Here is a 14,130-nt window from a genome sequence, read left to right as displayed (position 1 = left end):
CCTTGAGGTCTAAAATCACTCAAAGGAGGCTGGCTACCTTTAAAGTCATAAAATAAAATAAATTTTGGATTGAAAATTATTATGTTATGTAGTATTTTTTTATATATTTTAAATTAGCTGCCATTAGTTATTGGATTTGTTCTGCAAAGCTACTTTTATAGAGAAACGCTCGAGTACTAAAGGCATTTTTCATTTGATTTTATTCATTTGACTCCATGTATTTGAAGGAACGACATATCTTTTTGTGAAATTCGCAGTATTAGCACAGGTAGGGAGTAACCACACCACGTATGGCTAAAACAAGCTTCACTTAAGTCTACAGTAAGTTTCCTTCATTAATATCTTGCTGACAGACAAACATTCAAACAAAAGAGATTTTGTGAAAGGCCCAAGGCAGGCAGATGAGAGAAACTGCCGACCTACTGAGTCATGGACTTCAATGATGCTCAGGTAAATCCAATGCAGAGACCTGAGTACACATCCATTTAACTAATAATTGTCCAAGTAGATATAAAGTAAGATATGAAGATAGGTAAGCTATGTAAAGGCGTACCACATTCCCATCATCAATAATGAAGTTTCCTGTGTAGAAATGTTACATAGAAAGTTACTGCGATATCCAGTAGAAATTAACAAAGATGTAGAGAGACAGGCAGAACAATTGGAAGAAGAATTGTGACAGAACTCTTGGTGATTTATAAGCAAAATATCTCTATTTAAAACTATAAGTTTATAGCTCATTTCACTCTAAAGATTACAGTTACCTCTCAGTTACAGGCTTTACTAACGCTAAGCCAAATTCCACCGAGTGACATGTACCATCACCAAACTCTATCTTGTCTGTGTATATAACAAATGAAGTAATATAACAAAGTATAAAAACCAGATAGACTGTAAAGAAAGCCTCACCAACCAAACTACCAAACATCACATGTTAACACGTTATACGATTGTCCTCAGCCTGTTTACAAACTTGTTTATTCTGCTATTTTCTCATTGGTATCTTGGTTGCCCATAAAACAAAGGTAGGCCTGTACGTTCGCTAACGCTTATCCAACCAAGCAGTGACATGCACCACCACCGAACATGATGTTGCGTGTATATAAATATTAAGATTCGTGAAAAAAATGAAAAATAATATTCAAATTGTCTTCGAGATATCTGCGGACAGACAATAAGACAGTGATGGACATTAAATTTTTCCTACCAGATAATTCAGTTTAACTTGTCATTAACTCTTTCATTTTACACACTGAAATAGACTATATTGTGATTACATAGCCTGATGTTTAACTATCATATGATCTGATGTAGACAGAGAAAATATTTAATATCATCTATGGCACTCATTTAATTAACATTGCAATATTATGGTAAACGGTTGTATGAAAATGACCGTCACTTATTGCCTGAGCGATCAGCGAAGCCTCTCCTCCAGTTTCTGATGCACGATATCCTGTTCCTGCCTGTCCCACGATACCTGTACTCCGAGTTGAAACAGACGGTCTCCTACCTCAGGAGCCCCATTTAAAGTGGTAAAAGCCAGTCCATTAGAAGTCTTTATTTATATTTGTTTAAAAGTGACTCTAATTAAATTTATCTTATTAGAAACTATTTTGACAACGATACAAAATTTAAGACAGAATAAACGTTTTAAAGGTTAATCATATGAAATTTCTAGAACCAAAAAAGTGAAAGATGATGGTACTTTGTTTCATATAAAGTTTTAACATTTCAACTTAACTTAAAATTTAATTTGCATGGCAAGATAAATAATAAAGGGCTTTTTACTATCTATATGAATCTAATTTTTCCGACAATATGCAGTTTGGTGTTTTAAATAGTGAAAACTCATTTATATTTATATGGGAGCTTGATTTCTTTCTAAGATAGTTACCTAAAACCAATAATTTTTCAATGGATAATGCAGATTTTCAAATTTTTAATCATATCTCAAACGCAAATTAACGTTTGTCTGTAAAATTGTCTTGTATATCTTCTGGATGTGCAACATTTAACACTGTATTTTTTAGTTGTAAAATTTATGGTAGTCTTAGCAATAATGTATTCATAAAAATAATTTAGACACCAAGTATTTTAAATGGAGCATAGTTTAGCATAGTCATTACAGCAAAGAGTCTATGAGTGTGTCTGTATGCACGGGTTACACAGACTCTCCCGCTCCCAAGCTAATCTGTCTCAAAACTATACCTCTTCTACTTCTATATTGAAATTAAATGTAATAATCAGTCCATTTGGAGTCGCACTACGAGCCAGAACCTTGTCCGCTGTTTGGTTGTGGGTTTAAACGCAAAGCATCCCATTTTATTTTAATTTTAATTGCATTTTAGTGCTTTTGAACCAGTTATGTTTTGTAAAAATAATGACAATTTGTATTAGGTTTTCATTTGTAAAATTCATTTATTTGCATTTAACAATTTTTATCCTTCAAATTTAATTAACTTGAATTTAATAAAATTAATTTAATTAATTTTACTTAAATTTCAATTTATTTTGTCCTGTCTGAGTTTTTCACAATTCCTTATTCTGTTAAACCTTTTCCAACCTACTCAAATTTTTTTTTATAAATCACGATCATTACATATTTAATCGCGGAACACTGTATATCTTATTTATTTTATTCAGCAATAATATGAACAGACGTTTTAAATCAAACAAGTTGTTTATATGTCTTGCATGTGAAGAGTAAACCTCGTTATGTTATCAGTAAATTACGTATAAGCACACCGGATTTCATAACAACGTTTCCACAGATTACAAGATAAATAATCCAACCGAATCGTTATATGATTATGATTTATGGGTGTAATCAACTCAATGTCTTAACACAGGTGTATAATTTAACGTATAAGTTTAGTGAACACTTTTTATTACATATTAAGAATGATTTGGGAAGTCGTATGAAAATCTTTGGTCCCTCATAAACCTAATTATTATTTTGACAAAATAACACGGTTTAGCTATGAGGTATCCTTTGTAAAATGCCAAACAGTATTACTGAAATGATATGATTAAATTAAGTTTACAAATAGTAAACCCTTTTCAATAATGAACGCATGTAGCATATACTTATTACAGTCTTATATGGTCATTAAAAGCTTGTAAAATAAAACAAATTTGTATCTCTCACTTCAATATTACTTTAAAGCTATTACAATCGGGAAATATTTTCTGCATTAATGTAGAAAAAAGTACTATTTAAGTAATACTTAAGTAGAACTTAAGTGTTGAATTATACTTAAGTATAATTTAGACAAGATTATACAAGTCAATAATAGATATGTTATTCTGTAAACTAGTACATTAAATATATTGTTTTATTATAATATAAATAATTTTAAGTCATTGTGAATGTAATAGTTTATTAAAATTTTAGTCAGTTTACAAACATTACAGTGTTTCAACATAATAAGTTTCACCGTATTTATGTTTTGCGGTACTATAACATACACGAAACACGAAATATTCTTATACCTGTACATTTTTTATTGTTGAATCAGTGACTCACCCTACGTTCTATATAGGTCAAACTCATTTCCTTGCTTACATAAGACTTGATTAAAAAGTAACGACTTTTCAATTTTAATGCAACAAAAACAATTCATTACATTTGAACTTCAGACATAATCGTAATTATTGATATTGCTAATATTTTTGGTACATGCATACGAAAATAAAGTTATAACCGAATACTTCGTTTTAGATTTTATGGAATATCTCTTCAGCATATTCATCGTAATAAATGTATAATAGATAAAAAGACGTCGTAGGCGCCATATAATCGCCATATAATACATTTATTTGTAAATGAAACATTAAAATTGTAACTTTTATAATTTTATTTTTAAACTTAGTTTTAATACATTTTAAAACCAGATATAAATTTGTTTAAATAAACATTTATCGGTAACTAATTTTGACATTGTTTCTATATTTAATATTCAGCTTTACGAGGATAACCTATTAATTTCAAAGTACTAGGTTATTTAGTAATATATATATATATATATATATATATATATATATATATATATATATATATATAATTATATTCATGTATGTTGTTCCTTATTAAAGACATTATAAGGATCTATTTATGACATTAAGTTCATGGTCCTTTATCTTCAGAAGTTTATTGTAATTGCTTTAAAATGTGTATTAAAAACCATCATAATATAAATATTGCAATAATAACACAATAAATTAGGTAGCCTAGGCTAAAATCTCCGTATATAACAACGAATTAAAGTAGCACCATATATTTTCAAAATTTGAAAATTTTTCTACAATACTGAGTTAATAGTTCACTTGTATAATTGCATTATATAAACAATAAACCAAAATAATTAATACTAAAATTATTAAACAAAAAGTTTTTTTTTAATTATTGTCACAGATTTTTTGATTTAATTCACAAGTATAACAAAACTGTCATCAATAAATGTATACAAGTAATTGAAACACAGAGCCAAAAGTATAAAGGAATTAATTTTGACCAAAGTAGATACTTATTTTCGTATTAATTAAGAATAAAACAGTAATACAATGGAATGAAGTTTCCGACTGTCTTAAAGTTTAACAACCCGCCTCGAGCGCTCTTCCTTGAACAACCTTTGTGGTGTTAGAACTAGTTAAGTACCGCAACCTTTCCGTCGTTACCGGTACCTACACTTAGTCAGTTTAAACTCCTCCAGCAATGTTACTGCTTTCTGACCTAATTGTAATACCAAAATGAAAGTTTATGGTTTAAACTCATAATATCATCCATGTTATACTTGTCTTATTAGTTAAGTATCGTTTTTCTGGAACTTAGTTAGCAAACAATACATCATCTGAAATAAAGCTTGATAGAAAAATACAATGAAAATGAGAAAACTTATTAACCTACTGAAAACTAAGAAAGTATAAAATATGCTATATGAATAATTCATCAGAGAGCGGACTGAATAAAAAATGACATGGATTACAAAACATGTGTTATAGTACATATTTTTAGCGTTCAAAGCAATTGGCAGAAGGCATATACCAGATTTTTAATGTAAATAGACTAAAGTATATGTGCACTAGTCCAACTTTAAAACAACCTGTATTTTATGTACGCACGTCTAGCTTAGAATAACGTTCACACAGTTATAATTCCATTACATATTAACTTTCACACATACAAAAATAAATTTTTAAAGATAAATTGTGATTTTCGTAAATTTCAACAAACTAAAATTTCAAAAAATTTATATTTTTATTTATTAAGTATTTTGTATGGAATGCTCGTTACAAAAACTTACAAAGTGTAGTAAATCTCTTCCATAAAGACATATACCTTAAAATCACTCTTTCAAGTATAAAGGTGAAAATAATAATTTGTTTGAATAAATCCAGTTCACTGTTCATAACATACTGTAAGGATTTACGAGCAAAGCGAGCAGAAATCTCTCTCCCCTAGCTTTCGAATTTCGAATTTTCCGGGTATGATAATATAGTGATAAATAAAACATTACACATAACTGAAAGTTGAAAAAAAATCTAATCCTTTTTTTAAACTACAAAAACATAATATTATTAAATTAAGAATACGACTGCCTAGGGGACATGAGAGGGAAAATTATTAATGTTGTCGCGTAGCTGAGTTCGTACAAAAACAGTTTACACATAACTTCACACTTAAACATATTGCTAAGCTTTTATTTCTCAATGCCTACGATAGATTGTAAAGAATCCCAAGTTTCATATGTGATACGAAAAACTTTACATTTGTTTCAGGTTAAACGAAAAGAGATTGAGTGAGCACCAAAAACTGCTTCCAGTTAAATTACATTAAGAGAACATAATTACATTTGTGGAGTGAGTAGTCGGTTATGTTATATACTTACAGTTATTAATTAGACTTTAACTTGAGTATCGCAATTCTGAATTAGACAGTTTTCAATTATTCTCTTGCAGCGTGTTCAGTTGCTCATTACCTAGCTTGGACACTGTAACACAGAAATTACCAGAGTTAACTTTCGATTACGGTCTGCACGCTTTGATGTACGCTAATACAAGTGGATCCTGGTAACATGGATAGATACGCAATAACATGGACACGCCACGCCGCGCCGTACCACATCACCACAGCACCACGACTACGACTGTGGTGACCACATGTAACTCCACCACTGACGCTGTAATCCTCCGACCGCTTGCTAATTGACCGTTCCATCCCCTCGTGTCCATTATTTAAAGGCATGTATGATCAGCGAGACGGTAAAGGGCAATCTGACTATTTTGCTTTACTGCGTGAATTGTTTTAAAAATAGTATTTGTTTCAATGAATTACATCTGTAATGTCTTGCATTTACACCACTCCACGTTGCTTGAAAAATTATAATCATGCCATTCGGAACATACCTGTCTTGTGGCTTAGTTCTTTTCTAAGCAAACTAAACTCTATGAAGATGATCTGTGATGTCCCTCAATGATCTATAATCAGCCCTGCTTTATTTTAATGGCATAATGTGACTGAGACACTTTGCTATGTTATAGTACGCCGACGATACTCTTTGTTTAAAATAAAATTCAAATTTAAATTCGTAACGTAACAAGTTTATTGGCATAAAAACTGCGTCTAAATTTCCAGTGCACCAACCCGAAGCCAATTTCTTCAAAATCCAAAGTACTGAATATTTCTTTGTGCTCGGTGGACGAATTCGCTCCAACCATGTTCGTGGCCGATACGATACTAAATTAAGCTTTTACCTACAAAGTTTCTTGGAAAGGTCGACATTGGATAGAACACATAGAACACTCAATTATATCACTCTAAATTAGCCTCATGGATTCTTGTTCTGTCCTTATTCAGGTTCCAAAGACAGCGTATTGCTTCATTTATTCCCACCTCTCTTACGGACCGATGTTGCGAGTGCTTGCACAGTTTCACAGTTTTTACTATTTTAAATTGCAATAGCAATCAATCCACAGAATTGAAAAGTTCAGATAGTCTTCAGACCAGCTTTAGAACTTTTCATCTGTTGACTCTGCCAAGTTTCTACATTCTGGAAACATCATTATATTTTATGTAAATGTATGCATTGACCGATGACCTAGAGTAGAGGCAGAGATAACTACCGGACGGCGATACATGACGCTCGTCCTCACAGGCTGAAGTTCATTTCATCAACAGATTACCAAATGGCATAACAATTTATCCAACGCCCAAGGCATTTATACTTACTTGAAACGCTGTTTAGCATCCTTCTAACTTTATAATGTATAGGATATTTTGGTAATAAACTAGGAGACCGTACATTCATTAGAATGATCCCGGCTTGAAGTGGGAGTAAATGTCTATGAATTAACATTTAACGAATCATTGCTTTCCTGAGTCAAAAGAAAATTTTGAGTGCAACTAACTCTATTTCATAGTTTTTGTATTATTATTTTTTTATTTTCCTATATTCACTAAAAGTGTTTAGATTTCAAAAAGGTATAAGTTTTAATTACATTTTGTGCCGGTGACATAAATAACATAAGATACGAACTGTAAAACCGCAGATTGTCTCCCTTAACATGTTCAAGACACATAAGAGATCATTTACAAGAACTTTCCGTTTCAAACAGCGACGAGCACAGCGTGATGTTTTAGCCTGGCTACTCATGTAATCTTCAGTAAACATATTTTAACCTGAACATAAATCCATTTATTTAAGAATGAAATAACGTAAAAATATGCATGACATGAACCTTAGTTGAAAAAATTTATTAATAGTTGATTTAACTTTAAAAGTTTTTCACTATTATTAAAAAACGCAACGTGTTCTATCATTATAACATAAGAGGGAGCTTAAAAATAATCAGGGAACAAAACCCCCTGAAAAATAAAAAAAGTAAGCAGCTTGTGATAAAGAAGTCGTATTATTAACTATTGGTGACACTCTTTATTTTATGGTTAGGCCTGGTACACTCCCTTCAATTTCTATAGCAAGGTCAGACATGTCAGGGTTTAAATGTGTCAACAAAGTTTCGATGCGATGTTACAGGATACTTTAGATCACAGTCATTGCATAGGAACATAGGTTTATATTAAATATATGGTTATTTTGCCAAGAATTAAATTCCATATACTGAGGTTAAATAATATTTGATTTTACATATCAGTTTGTTTTCACTAAGAAAAAGAATTATGTATTGAAAACAGTTATTTTATTATTAGGTTTAGTAGTATAAGGTAGTAATAAAATACATTGGGAAGAAGAAAATCGACAGTTTTATTTGCGGTAATTTATTGCTGTCCGTATGCGCAGTATGAACCAAAATATATACAAAATTAAACAATCACACCCCACGACCCGTTACAGGATTCGCTGAGGTTGCATGCTTATTTAAAGTATATACCTACATGTGTTACTATGTATCACACCCCACGTCCCGTTACAGGATTCGCTGAGTTTGCATGCACATTTCAAGTATATACATATATGTGTTACTATGTATCACACCCCACGTCCCGTTACAGGATTCGCTGAGGTTGCATGCACATTTCAAGTATATACCTATATGTGTTACTATGTATCACACCCCACGTCCCGTTACAGGATTCGCTGAGGTTGCATGCACATTTCAAGTATATACCTATATGTGTTACTATGTATCACACCCCACGTCCCGTTACAGGATTCGCTGAGGTTGCATGCACATTTCAAGTATATACCTATATGTGTTACTATGTATCACACCCCACGTCCCGTTACAGTATTCGCTGAGGTTGCATGCACATTTCAAGTATATACCTATATGTGTTACTATGTATCACACCCCACGTCCCGTTACAGGATTCGCTGAGGTTGCATGCACATTTCAAGTATATACCTATATGTGTTACTATGTATCACACCCCACGTCCCGTTACAGGATTCGCTGAGGTTGCATGCACATTTCAAGTATATACCTATATGTGTTACTATGTATCACACCCCACGTCCCGTTACAGTATTCGCTGAGGTTGCATGCACATTTCAAGTATATACCTATATGTGTTACTATGTATCACACCCCACGTCCCGTTACAGGATTCGCTGAGGTTGCATGCACATTTCAAGTATATACCTATATGTGTTACTATGTATCACACCCCACGTTCCGTTACAGGATTCGCTGAGGTTGCATGCACATTTCAAGTATATACCTATATGTGTTACTATGTATCACACCCCACGTCCCGTTACAGGATTCGCTGAGGTTGCATGCACATTTCAAGTATATACCTATATGTGTTACTATGTATCACACCCCACGTCCCGTTACAGGATTCGCTGAGGTTGCATGCACATTTCAAGTATATACCTATATGTGTTACTATGTATCACACCCCACGTCCCGTTACAGGATTCGCTGAGGTTGCATGCACATTTCAAGTATATACCTATATGTGTTACTATGTATCACACCCCACGTCCCGTTACAGGATTCGCTGAGGTTGCATGCACATTTCAAGTATATACCTATATGTGTTACTATGTATCACACCCCACGTCCCGTTACAGGATTCGCTGAGGTTGCATGCACATTTCAAGTATATACCTATATGTGTTACTATGTATCACACCCCACGTCCCGTTACAGTATTCGCTGAGGTTGCATGCACATTTCAAGTATATACCTACATGTGTTACTATGTATCACACCCCACGTCCCGTTACTGGATTCGCTGAGGTTGCATGCTTATTTAAAGTATATACCTATATGTGTTTACTATGTATCACACCCCACGTTCCGTTACAGGATTCGCTGAGGTTGCATGCACATTTCAAGTATATACCTATATGTGTTACTATGTATCACACCCCACATCCCGTTACAGTATTCGCTGAGGTTGCATGCACATTTCAAGTATATACCTATATGTGTTACTATGTATCACACCCCACATCCCGTTACAGTATTCGCTGAGGTTGCATGCACATTTCAAGTATATACCTATATGTGTTACTATGTATCACACCCCACATCCCGTTACAGTATTCGCTGAGGTTGCATGCACATTTCAAGTATATACCTATATGTGTTACTATGTATCACACCCCACATCCCGTTACAGTATTCGCTGAGGTTGCATGCACATTTCAAGTATATACCTATATGTGTTACTATGTATCACACCCCACGTCCCGTTACTGGATTCGCTGAGGTTGCATGCACATTTCAAGTATATACCTATATGTGTTACTATGTATCACACCCCACGTCCCGTTACAGTATTCGCTGAGGTTGCATGCACATTTCAAGTATATACCTATATGTGTTACTATGTATCACACCCCACGTCCCGTTACTGGATTCGCTGAGGTTGCATGCACATTTCAAGTATATACCTATATGTGTTACTATGTATCACACCCCACGCCCCGTTACAGGATTCGCTGAGGTTGCATGCACATTTCAAGTATATACCTACATGTGTTACTATGTCTTTGTTAAAATATCATATGATTGTACTCAGTTTGCTTACAAATTTATTTGTTGTCCGATTTTATTATTTCTATCGTGGTTACCCATGAGAAAAAGTTCATGATATGACCTGTACTATCATTGAAGTTCATGTATAGAAATAAAGATCGATAAAAACTTTCAATGCCTCATTTCGTTTTTAGCATATCGTTTATAGACAGACATATATGATTTTTTTACATCCTCAAGTTCCAGACTTTAATGGTCAGACAATAAAAGACTGAATTATTATACTGTACTCTTAATTAAATTATGTAAACTAAACTAACGGAGTAAAGAAATGCAAAGTATATAAGTTTTATTGGATATGCGTACAAAACAGACTAAATTTTAAAATGTTCTCCTTATAGATCAATATGTTTTGCTACCGATCTTCCAACAATACAAAATAGATTTGTATTACATTGTCGAAAGGATCAACGGTAAGATGGTGTGTGTGGTGGATGTAAGGAGGAATTGGCATGTCGACTGTCGGCGCCAACGTAATTCCAGTGCACGTCCTTGTTAGTTACTCGGCCCACCTTATCCAATTTTATCTGAGTCGAGTCTTCCCATTATTTGACACATCTTCACATAACAACCTGCCAATCAATATCCTCTTTTGTCACTCAAGAGCTTTCTGTCCTCAGCCCTTTGAAATATTCACTTTTGAGTTGAACTCGATTATGTCAGCTGTTGTTTTGTGATGAAATCATAACGATTTTAATGAAATATTGTTTGTAGTGTTACTATATATTATTTTTAAGAATATAAATATCATTTGAAACATTTTGTAATTATATGGTACGAGAGAGTTATCATTATGAATGTATATAAGGCCATCGTTAAATATGTTATTCACAATAAAATAGTTATATCATTAGTTTCTCAATTTTGATTAAATACTTGCACGCAGAAATATGTCATATTGATGTGGTCCGTATTCTAACAAATTTCGCACTATTTCTCGAATTGCCATATTTATATATGGTGAAATATATGTTAGAAAGTAAATTGCCTTTTAAAACACTATATTTATCAAGTTTTAGTATTATATAACACGGGTAAGTACAGACATTTCCATGGAAAGATAAACTTGTTTTGGCTGAAAGAAGTATAAATGCATATATAAATGATATTATACATGCCTTACATTCCAAAACAGCTGGTTTAACAACGTATTAAATGCGCCCAAAGCAGGGTGTGCCGGGTAACCAATGCGGTCATCTGACAGGCTTTATGGTCGTGTAGCGGTCAGAGCACATATTGCAACACACTCAAAGGGTCCATTAGCAACTCATGTTGGCATATTAAATGAGAACATATTCGACTCTGTCGACGGTTACAAGAAAAGTAACGAGTGAGTGGCTTTATAGAAAGCATTATGGTAACATATGTATATTTAGTTCTTTCAATAGGCAACCGGTTATCTTTATGTCACGCTTGCCTTTTCAAGCGCCAAATTTCAAATAATTCTAAAAGTATTGATACATAAAAACGCCAATTTATGACGTTATGTTTTGTTATTCAAAGTTGTTCAAAGTGTTCGGTACAATCATCGTTTATCTAAGGTTACAGGTTTTAATATATAACTCTTTTTATTAAAATAAATTTTGAGTTAATAGTATGAATAATATATAATATATATATATATATATAATATATATATATATATATATAAAAATTATATAATAATAATTTTGATAAATGGGACTGAAATGTTACTGTCGTGGAGAACTCAATTTTGGTTACATGGGTTACATTTATTGGACTCTTTTTTTGATAAAAATAACGTGATCATAATTTCATTGGTTGCATGTACTTTATTTGTTACACATACTTTCATAATTTCTCAACTTTATAAATAATAGGGTTTCTTAGTCACTAGAAAACTTACTATTGTATAGTTTATCTGGAAACTTCAGTCTTTCAGTGTTCTTAATATTTAAAAAGGAATTGGATTTTACATAGTTATTCAGTACGAGGTACTACTCAAATAAAGAAATAACGGAGAACGAATAAAAATTAAGTAAATAATAGATTGGGTAGAATTAAAATAAATAACTGACATGTGATAAACGCCCTTCGATGGAAGGAAGTAACACAACCTTTTATAACATGTAAGAGAACAAATATCAATAATCACTATGATAATTTAATTAAATAAGAGGAAATAGTTAAGAAATGTTATATCCCGGCGTATTTAACCCATCTGTACATCTAAATTTCTTGCAAATAATGCGAATTACTAACAAAGTCAAAAATTACGTAAACATAAATATCACCAATTTAGAGACACTTTAATACAATAATGAAGTTAGTATTTCACTCAGGTATAAGTGAGCAGTCAAAGTAATGTGGTAAAGCATCATACTTCTGGAATTACCTTCAAATAGAATACCAGACAGTTGCTAGTCATTCATTTACTGTTGCAATGTTGCTAATAACTTGATTGCACAGATATATACTAAATTAAGTAGGTTTCAGTGTATCCATGTGAGGGTAGCCATTGCACTTCAAAATTCACTTTTGAACTCATGGAGACACACCGAACTATTCAAAATGTACGTGAAACTGCTAGTGATGATCAGCATAAACATTCAGGGAGTGATATTTAACAAGCAGAATAATTTACAGTTTATGTCCATAATGATACATTAGTTAACAGAACAAAAACACGCCTATTACAACGTCAATTATACAGGGCAATGGCGCAGTGTACTGGGTACAACGGTTATCGCAAGATAACCGGATCAAGCAATGTCGAGCGTGGCTGCAGCTTGGATGGGTGACCGCTGAGCGATCCTGTCCTTCCAAGCAGCCCGCCTGCCCGGCCGTTGCTGGTGGTTTTAAACCGTTGGTCCCCAGGGTTGTGTCAGAGAGGGCTTCTTAGCCCTAATTTCGCCTGGTAAAAACAAGACATCTGTACTTTACTTTACACCTTTTATTCAAGATTTAGACTAAGGTTGTTTTTATAGCCTCAAAATATGCCTAGGATATGTTGGAAGATTCAAATATATAATAGTTAATTCATAAACTCAGTAACCTATTTTAATTATATGTTTAAATCAAAACATGTTTGAATCTATTACCAAAATGCCACCTCAATTAATTTACAGGGAGAGTGCTAAGTTTTCTTTACTCAAATTACGAGAATTATTCCTCGATTATTTTTCTACATTGATAACCTATGGCTGCTAGGCTACTAAGAAGTTAAGGGATCGCTACGACCTGGACGCTGCAGCAGTTTTTTGGGTCTTTTGACCTAACATACCAGGAAACAGAAAGCGCCTTATTAGTCTACATTTGTTTAAAATAATGCAGATAGTTTTAAAACTTTAAATTAGTATTGCATTTATTGGGAAAGTGAAATGAGCTTGGTACGGATCAAGAAATTGTGTGTATGGTACATATACTTCTTACATTCCGTGAAGTGGTTTGAGAATAGCTTGGAAATAAAATATCAAAGCCTTTGAGTTTAGAAAAAGCTAAATGTATTCTGTTTGTTATAATATTTGTTAAAAGACTATTTATCTTTTATAGTTTATACTTTCTGTAGTGTTTTTGCGTTTTTGCACGCAGCATGATTATGCAAATGAATGTAAATTAAGATTTGAGAAGCCTATTTCGGTTTAAAATTTTCTACTT

The sequence above is a fragment of the Homalodisca vitripennis genome, chromosome 1 (genome assembly GCF_021130785.1).
Source record: "Homalodisca vitripennis isolate AUS2020 chromosome 1, UT_GWSS_2.1, whole genome shotgun sequence".
In the NCBI taxonomy this organism is placed as follows: Eukaryota; Metazoa; Arthropoda; class Insecta; order Hemiptera; family Cicadellidae; genus Homalodisca; species Homalodisca vitripennis.
The sequence above is the reverse complement of the archived record's forward strand: the minus strand, read 5'-3'. Positions refer to the sequence as shown.